At 35.5% G+C, this 10082-nt stretch overlaps 1 long non-coding RNA gene across 1 annotated transcript; it reads right to left on the minus strand.

Moving 5' to 3' along the window:
• Nucleotides 1-8321: 8321 nt before the first annotated feature.
• Nucleotides 8322-9621, minus strand: LOC128512276 (uncharacterized). Its single transcript, XR_008356276.1, has 4 exons — nt 9522-9621; nt 9239-9378; nt 8937-9053; nt 8322-8822 (listed from the first exon to the last, which is right to left on the minus strand). It is a non-coding gene; the product is annotated as an uncharacterized LOC128512276 (long non-coding RNA).
• Between the last annotated feature and the right edge of the window lie 461 nt (nt 9622-10082).

The raw sequence follows: 10082 nt of genomic DNA on the forward strand, positions 1-10082 counted from the left end.
TGAGGTGGTAGAGACGCTGTCGGGCCTTTTTTACCACGGTGTTGCTGTGACAGGACCATGCCAGGTCCTGCGTCATGTGAACACCGAGGTATCTGAAGCTGTCCACTCTCTCCACTGGGCTCCTGTTGATGACGGGGGTCTGGTAGTTCCTCACCTGCTTTGTACTGAAGTCCACTATCTGCTCCTTTGTCTTACTGACGTTCAGGAGGAGATTGTTTCTCTGGCACCAGTTCTCCAGATTTCCAACCTCCTCCAGGTAGGCCGTCTCATCGTTGTTCGTGATCAGGCCCACCACAACAGTGTCGTCAGCAAACTTGATGATGGTGGTGGAGCTGGTAGGGGCCACATCTCGTCACATGGATGCCCCGTGTATCTCTTTGGGATGCGTCTCGTATCTGGGGATGGTTCTCTTTACCTAGACGATGGTTCTGGCCTCGACTGGTGTTGGCAGCTGTTTCTCTGAGGACTGGACCGTTCGATAGTTCAGGACTGGAAATTTATACAAGTGTACCTGAGTTTTCAATAACTACCTGGACTCCATATTACCATCAATTAACATCAACTGTTATGCTGAATTGCCTGCCAACTAACACACAGTATGAATGCAGATCAATTCCTGCTCTCTGTTTCACCCAGATGAGGATGGGTTCCCTGTTGAGTCTGGTTCCTCTCAGGGTTTCTTTCTATTACCATCTCAGGGAGTTTTTCCTTGACACTGTTGCCCTCGGCTTGCTCACCAGGGACAAACTGACCATTTTGATTCATACACATTCAAATTCCATACAAACCTAAATAATTCTTTTGATTATGTAAAGCTGCTTTGGGACAATGCCAATTGTTAAAAGCGCTATACAAATAAAATTTAATTGAATTGAATTGGATGTCCCCCCTACATAACCTCTATCAAATATTATATTAGAACATAAATTAATAGGTTTATATGATTTTAATATAAACTTTATGGTTTAATTATGATTTACAAATTGCACCAAACAAATTTTATTATAAAATAAGCAATATAAAAAAAGATGTTGTATAGGGAAAAAATATATAAATTATATATATTTTTCATATATATATATATATATATATATATATATATATATATATATATATATATATATATATCATCATAAACAAAATTTATTTAGTGTGAACATTTTTGTATTACATGACAAACTCCTGCAAAAATGTTCACACTAAATAAATTTTGTTTATGATGAAATATATATATTAATTGTGACAAATTAATACACGTGTCTTAATTTTCGTGTATTAATTTGTCACATCCCTAGGGTTAATTATATTAGTAATAATATATTTGATAATAATGATTATTATAATATGATTTTTTTTATTACGATGTCCTAATATATTTGATAGAGATTTTGTGGGGGTGCAATCCGTGACGGGGGGCATTTTAGCGCATAACACAACTTTACCGCGGTTCTCCTCCATTGCTCAAAGTCTTGGTCGGCGACTGCGAGTGACGTCACTCCCCACACAATCCCGCCCTACAGTATAGACCCGCCCCTGACGCTGATTGACAGGTTTCCGAGTAACGTGTTGGAAATGCAATTGTAAATGGATTAGCGATTGTGTTTGAATTTTGGCGGCTTAACGCGCGACGCAGAGAAAGTGAAAAAGCAAACGTGGTCATTGATTTTGCTGTTTAAATATGGCAGGTTCATGACTTGTAGGACACGGGAAATACAAATGCAAATGGACTTTTCTTTTTCATTTGAAATTTGGCAGTCAGTGTTTGTTCACGAAGGCGAAACAGCAAATCACTATCACTCCACAGATACCGGCAGGACATCTATACAGCATTAAATGCCTTGAAGGATCGATCCGTCGCCTGCACCTTCCACATTGTGAGACCAGTAAGTTGACTTTTTTCCATTTAGAGTTCAATTTAGAGGTGCAGTTTAAAGTGTATTATTACTATTAAGCACAACTTAACAAAAAAGTGAAAGCTGCCTTCTAGTATTTTCAAAATAACTTTTTGAAAACTTTTTTTTTTTTATGTATTTTTATACAACAGCCAAATATATCTCAAAGTATTAAAAGAAAATCAAATTATGTTTCATTACTGTGGTAATAAAACTTTTGATTCAAAAGTGAAATACAACAGTATCTAGTAAATAGTGACTTCATCGATTTATATTATATGTTTGTGATTTGTCTTTTTAGAGAAAAAGTAATTATATATAGAAACTAGACAGTCTATGTATTATCTTACAGGTATAGATAGTGTCAAATTGACTGTGGCACACATGACGGGGGATGATATTCAGATCATTCAGCCCCCAAAAGTCACCAGCACGCACGTGGTCATTGATATTTAGCATTTCTCCCTTTTTGGCCTTCTAAGAGAACTGCTATTTCGGAGATCAGTCAGAGCCCAACTTCTTCTCTTTTATCAACAAAGATTCAATAAACTTAACATCCATCTGTTGCCAGGGAATGTCGAAGTTGAAAAGGTAATCTGCTTTTATCATTTATTATGTGTAACAATATACGTAAGTCTTCTTTATTCCTAATACACATATTTACTGGAAATTGACTTCATTATTTTAATCAATTTATAAATGTTTACACTTTTGCCTTAAAGATGCAGAAAAGACAGGAGCGAAACACTTACATCAGGACAAGCTCGAATTGTTTCCTGACCCCAGGCGAAATATATAAGCCATGTTGTAAAACTACTAACTGTAATTATGTATCCCAACCAGAGGTGAATTAAAGCTGCTCATGTTGCTATACAAAAGGATTATTATCACCTTCGTCACTTTAGAAACATGGTTGGCATCTCAAATAATCTCTCCATCACCTCTTTCCTTAGTATGAGACTTTTAATTATGACATTGGCCCCAACTTTCACCCAACATTTGAGGTGATCTTGAGAGAAGATGTTGGAGAAGTAAGCTTAAGTCTTTTGGACGAAAAGGACAAAGTGGTGTGGATGCCTCGTGTCGTCTTTCTAACAGGTAGGCACATTTATCAGGGGCTGGTGTTAGAGTTACGTCTTTAACTCTGAATGAATTTAACTAAATTCATTTATTCAGTGAGTGAATATCATTGATCACAAAAATAAAAAGGATGGTTGAATTGAGTGTTTTGTGATTTTTTTTTTTTTCATAGCCGTTATAGAATAACACAGTGAGGCAGGAAGGACACATACACAGAACACCAGTGTAGGAGGGAAAAAGTGCTATTTATTTATAAATTGTGGGGAAGAAGTAAAGGGTTTTTTGGCGTAGCAGCTGGATGCTTTAAAGCTTCTACAATTCCACATATTGTGGTGGGAGCTTGTATGCTAATGGGTTACAGTTCTTGCAGGTATGACTGTAAGAAATGGTTTATGGTACAGCATACAGTTTTACTATTTACTGTTATACTTCCTCGGGCTCATTTTGTGCTTATCAGGGTTGTCAGATCACATGGACAAAATTACTGTACATAGTGCTTTGTGATGGACTTACTTCTTATCCTTAGTCACTTTGCATGCATTGATCTCCAAGAGTGATTGACTGATTGATTGATTGATTGATTGCTTCTTAATTAATACACAAAAAAAGAAATAATTTATTTTCTTATTGAAAAAAATAGTACAAAATTGTTTGTACTACTTTTAAAAAATGTCTTTCTCAACTGTTAAGTATTCTCAGCAAATGAAAATATTCAAGTGTAGTCGCCTATTATGTTCACAGGGCTCCAAAGACCCTGAACTATTGTATCTTGATTTGCATGAAAACTGTTCTGAGGATGCAGACGGAGACGACTACAGGTGCATAAATACACACATTGCACACACATGAATACATTGACTTTTCCAAAACAAGTTTTTATTTCTGTTTGTTTTCACTTGTTTAGGGCACAAATATAATATCAAAAATATTTTATATAAAAATCTGAAGAGACCGAAAATGTGAATAATCACACAGTTATGTATTTTTGGTGTCATAAATGCACTTAAATAACATATTAGCTTAGCTATCACTTTAAAACCTAATTAATTACTTTTTCAACTTAACCTTCCATGTATGAGTTCAAACAAAATTTGACTGCTTAAGTATTATAGTACATTTCTCACCTGCGTTTCCGGTTCTTCAGGATTCTCCAGCTTCCTGCTGGTCAGTTTGTATGCAAATCCTCCGGCCTTGTGTTTGAAATGGATGAGGAGGTCAAAGTGCAGCTCAGAATAGTGTTGTGGGACTGCTGTTACTTAGGTGCATTAGGACCAAAGATGCCTGCAGGACATCTATACAGCATTAAATGCCTTGAAGGATCGATCCGTCGCCTGCACCTTCCACATTGTGAAACCAGTAAGTTGACTTTTTTTCCATTTAGAGTTCAATTTAGAGGTGCAGTTTAATGTGTATTATTACTATTAAGCACAACTTAACAAAAAAGTGAAAGCTGCCTTCTAGTATTTTCAAAATAACTTTATGTAGGACTCTGTTAAGGGCTAAAAGAGTTGCGACTGGTTGCTCAAAAAAAGCATATATATATATATATATATATATAATTGACGTAAAAATGTATTTTTATACAACAGAGGTAAAAGATCCCAAAGAACAGCCAGATATATCTCAAAGTATTAAAAGAAAATCTAATTGTTTCATTACTGTGGTAATAAAACTTTTGATTCAAAAGTGAAATACAACAGTATCTAGTAAATAGTGACTTCATCGATTTATATTATATGTTTGTGATTTGTCTTTTTAGAGAAAAAGTAATTATATATAGAAACTAGACAGTCTATGTATTATCTTACAGGTATAGATAGTGTCAAATTGACAGTGGCACACGTGACTGGGGATGATATCACCAGTCACCAGCACGCACGTGGTCATTGATATTCAGCATTTCTCCCTTTTTGGCCTTCTAAGAGAACTGCTATTTCAAGAACCAGTCAGAGCCCAACTTCTTCTCTTTTATCAACAAAGACTCAATAAACTTAACATCCATCTGTTGCCAGGGAATGTCGAAGTTGAAGAGGTAATCTGCTTTAATGTAGGATTATTATATGTAACAATATACGTAAGTCTTCTTTATTCCTAATACAGTACACATATTTACTGGAAATTGACTTCATTATTTTAATCAATTCATAAATGTTTACACTTTTGCCCTTAAAGGTGCAGAAAAGACAGGAGCGAAACACTTACATCAGAACAAGCTCGAAATTGTTTCCTGACCCCAGGCAAAATATATAAGCCATGTTGCAAAACTACGAACTGTGAATTAAAGCTGCTCATGTTGCTATATAAAAGGATTATTATCATGTTACATTTTCCTCTCTTCTAGGGGTTAGAGAAAAGGTGTAACCAAAAAAAAGGTTTTGGTGTGCAATCAACACACAACAAATTTAAAATAATTTGTTCCTTTTTATTGACTCTTGTGTTAGAAAAAAGGGGGAAAGGCTTCAAGAGGGGACCAGGCCAACACAACAAACAAAAATTTGTCTAGATGTTGGGAGGATCAAACTAACTTACCTGAAAAAGAAAAACAAATAAACAACATAACTTTTACCTTACTCCCTAACTATCCAGAAACAGGAGAAAACATGATTAGAAAAAAGGAAAATGGCATCCACCTCTCTACAGCTCCCACAATTAAATATAGGCAGCAACAAAATAAACAGTATAGCTTAAAAGAGTCAAATTATTTACAGATCAAATCTCAGTACTGGAAGAAGCACTTAACAACACAAGGTCAAGGATTTAGTCTCACAACAGTCTACAAACACACAGGTTGAACAACATGCTGGGGCAGGAGGAATGATTCTCACTGCTTCTTGCTTTCCACCTCAGCTTTATACACCAGCTCCCATCTCATCAACCAATCAGGTCTCTCCCAATCAGGCCTCTCCTAATTAGGCATAGCTGATGTCTTTACCTGGTTGAAGGAATGAGAGAGAAAGAGAGAGAGAGAGAGAGAGAACAAAACAAAACAGAACCAAAAGAAACAAAGTACAATCACATTGCACAGAATGAACAAGCAAAATAAATCGGGACCATATACATCACAGATGTAAACTGGGTCATAAACATAAGAAATACGTCCTGGGACGTAACAATCACCTTTGTCACTTTTGAAACATGGTTAACATCTCAAATAATCTCTCCATCACCTCTTTCCTTAGTATGAGACTTTTAATTATGACATTGGCCCCAACTTTCACCCAACATTTGAGGTGATCTTGAGAGAAGATGTTGGAGAAGTAAGCTTAAGCCTTTTGGACGAAAAGGACAAAGTGGTGTGGATGCCTCGTGTCGTCTTTCTAACAGGTAGGCACATTTATCAGGGGCTGGTGTTAGAGTTACGTCTTTAACTCTGAATGAATTTAACTGAATTCATTTATTCAGTGAGTGAATATCATTGATTACAAAAATGGTTGAATTGAGTGTTTTGGGTAAAAAACCCTCATAGCCGTTGTAGAATAACACAGTGAGGCAGGCAGGACACATACACAACACCAGTGTAGGAGGGAAAAAAAGTGCTATTTATTTATAAGCTGTGGGGAAGAAGTAAAGGGTTCTTTGGCCCCAGGACCAGCGTAGCAGCTGGATGCTTCAAAGCTTCTACCATTCCACATATTGTGGTGGGAGCTTGTATGCTAATGGGTTACAGTTCTTGCAGGTATGACTGTAAACTTTAAGTGGAAAACTGCAAAATGGAATGGTTTATGGCACAGCATACAGTTTTACTATTCACTGTTATACGTGGTGCATAAATAGCATTTTTCTTCCTCAGGCTCATTTTGTGCTTATCATGGTTGTCAGGTCACATGGACAAAATTCCACTAAACCCACCAACTTTGATAAAAACAACAGTCAAAAAAATATCATCTGTACTAGAACTCCTTCTGTAGCTGAATTATTTATACTCACACTTTGTCTCACTAAAATTAGCCCGGAACATGTCATCCAGTCCATTATCATAAAAAGCATCCAGTGAGTCTTGATTTGAACCAGTGATTGGCTGGTTTTGCGGCACATTGGTCATGCTGTGCCAGGTTGATCTTTTTTTTTTAATCATTCTTTTTTAATCTGAGATCGCACATTAACAATTGAGTGCTGAATATTTAATTTTCTTTCTTTGGAACATTTTGAATGTTTTTGCAAAAATTGCAATATGATCCAAACCCTGGGTGTTGTGGGCCATTGCACCCTTAACACAGAGTGAAACATCCCTACAGGTAAACTGTAGATCTGGGTCTAAATTGAAATAGTGTCAAACTATCCTGTCTTCCTTTCTATTTTGTCACATCAGGTACAGCGAGAACCTCACACACACTGGATTCTACAGGTAGGGCTGTATTTTATTTTATTATTATTCTTTTAAAAAAAAATTTTAAGTTATACATTGTCTGTTTAATATTTATATAAAATGCTTAACATGAAAATATATTTTTATTTCTGTTAAATAAAATATTTTAATACAAATGTAATCCTGTTGCAGCAGAAAAATGTTGCTTTGTACAATGTAAAATGAATGTTTGTAGTCATTTGATTATCATCTGCATTTTAGGAGCTGAATTTGTCGATAAACATTGGGATAAGCTCATTCAGAGACTTTCCTCTGTAATGGACATTGCAGACTGTTTAATGGCAAAGAAAATGATTAATGATGGGATGTATAGTAACATTCACAAAAAGACAACAACTCAGCAGCAAATGAGGGAACTTTACAGAAGTCTCAACTCAAGAGGAATAATCGTGAAAGCGGAGTTTTATAAGATAATCAAGGAGAAAGAGCCTTTCCTAGTGGACGATCTGGAGTCAGAATCATGCCAAGTCTAGTAGTGTTGTTCTGTTCTCTACAGAGTTTAAATATGCATTGTAATAAATTTAGAAACAAATGATTACATTTTGAAATAATTACTTAATACTTAAGTAATACTTCAGCAATTAAGAAGTACTACTCAATAAGTAATCACTACTGTAAGTAACGCTTAAGCATTATTTAAGTACTTAATTGTTTCATGTACAGTATATGTTGTTTTACATTCTAAGAAATTAAATGTTGTATTTACTTAGTACTAGTAAATTAAATACAACAAGTTATTAAGTTAGTGTAACTACACTGTATCAATTAAGTGTTATCTCATGCAGATGTGTTAAATTAACTTGACCATATTACCTTCAGTTTACTCGAGGGATATCGAATGAACCTGATACAGATGTGTTCAGTGGACTCGACACAAATTAGTTGTACAAATGTAGTAACATTTAGGTGACTGTACTAATATATATATATATATATATATATATATATCAAAACAGTTAAATAGTGTTGTATCCCATTATTCCCATCATCTGATAAAGGATCCAATAATATTTGAAGGTAATTGTTTTCTGGTCAGTGTTGATCTGTCTCATATTCTCATTAACAAAGTCAAGACTGTAGTCATTTATGTCAGACACATTAAGGACTTAAGGACAAATATTTGGCTCAATTATCATACCAGAGTTTCACAATGCCAGTGATAAAAGTCTGACACAACCCTGTTCACATCCTCCCAGAGACGTTCAATCCTTTGGTTATACACACTCCTTCCCACGATAAAGCTTCCCTGGTCTGTTCATCTTCTTCCGATCATGTACTGTGCAACATGTACATTTTCACGGCCCCTGTCTCCCCTTACTCTTAATGGCAAACCAAATTGGGGGACGACAATCTGAAAGAAAGACAGTACTGTTGCAGTTCGAGCCACATCTCAAATACAGTAAATAACTGTTCTGCTGAATCCATTAATGCAGCCATGAAGAACAAATCTCCATGCAATCAGTTTCTGGTTGGAGTCTATATGCCTAGAGGGGTGAGAAAAATGACTACATGATTTAAAAATAAAATTTAAAGATCAGTTTATTTTGTATATAAGGATCTGTATTAAGATTCTTTCTGTAGAGATTAACCTTAGATACCATAAGTGGTTTGATCCTCTGACACTGTACACTCTTCTTTTGATGACACGTCTTTGTCGTATCAGAGTTCCTGCTGGATTAATGGTACGCATCCTCTCTTGCCCTCAACTGGGAAAGCTGTTTAACAGTTACATGATACGTAAAAATCAGTAATTATATCGGTTCCGCTACAATACAATAGTTAAATACAAGAAGCAGTACAATACAAAAGTTAAATTTCAGGTATTCCTGTGGGTAAAGCAAACATGATTTGCCAAATACAAAGGCCTTGGAAAAAAATGGCACAGTTAAAATTACAATACCTTGGCCGTCCCCTTGTTTGTACCAAAGACAGAGAAACTGGGTGGCACACAGGAGAGTAAATGATGTTATTAACCAGCAGGCATAAATCCCTTAAAGTCTCATGAAGTTCACTTATTTTGGTAAAGTGGTCACCATGGTTCTAAAGAACATGAAAGATGTAAAAGATATAAAAAAAATAAAAATTTCCAATGGTTTGATTCCTGTTTAGGCCTGTTATTATGTAGTCTATATTCAGACATCAATAAATTCGAAGATGCATATTATGTACAAATCTGGGATTACCTGGGATTGCATGTGTTCCACAAGATGAAGACGACTGTATTGTAGGTCACTAAAATTTCTGCTTTGAACAGCCCTTTCTGTTGCAAGAAATTTGTGCAAATTCCACAAAGTACCGTCAAATACTGCAGTTTCCATAAAATAAAAAAAATTAATTTAAGAAGTTCAACTTCATAATGTTTGCCAATACCATTATAGCCTAAGCATTAGTTATGAGTCGTTCATTAACAATTAATTTGTTCTTTTTAAACGAATCTTTAACGTGACTCAGATGAAAGAGTCGTCTCGGAGAGTGATTCGTTCGTTGTCTACCTGCGCAAATCATCACAAAACCTCCGTAGGTTATGACTCTTCTACTCCGAGTTGTTCGTTCCTTTGTCCTTAAATAGATTCAAAAGAACGAACGACTCAGACTGGAAGATATAAGAGGTGAGCTACTCATTCTGTTTATTATAATATGTTCTTAGATGCATTGTAATATTTTCATTACTGGAACTATAGCCAAAATTTGTGTATGTAGACATACTGTATGGAACTCCAAAGTGTTCAAAATTAAATAAATAA

Source organism: Clarias gariepinus, chromosome 24 (assembly GCF_024256425.1).
Source record: "Clarias gariepinus isolate MV-2021 ecotype Netherlands chromosome 24, CGAR_prim_01v2, whole genome shotgun sequence".
Taxonomy (NCBI): Eukaryota; Metazoa; Chordata; class Actinopteri; order Siluriformes; family Clariidae; genus Clarias; species Clarias gariepinus.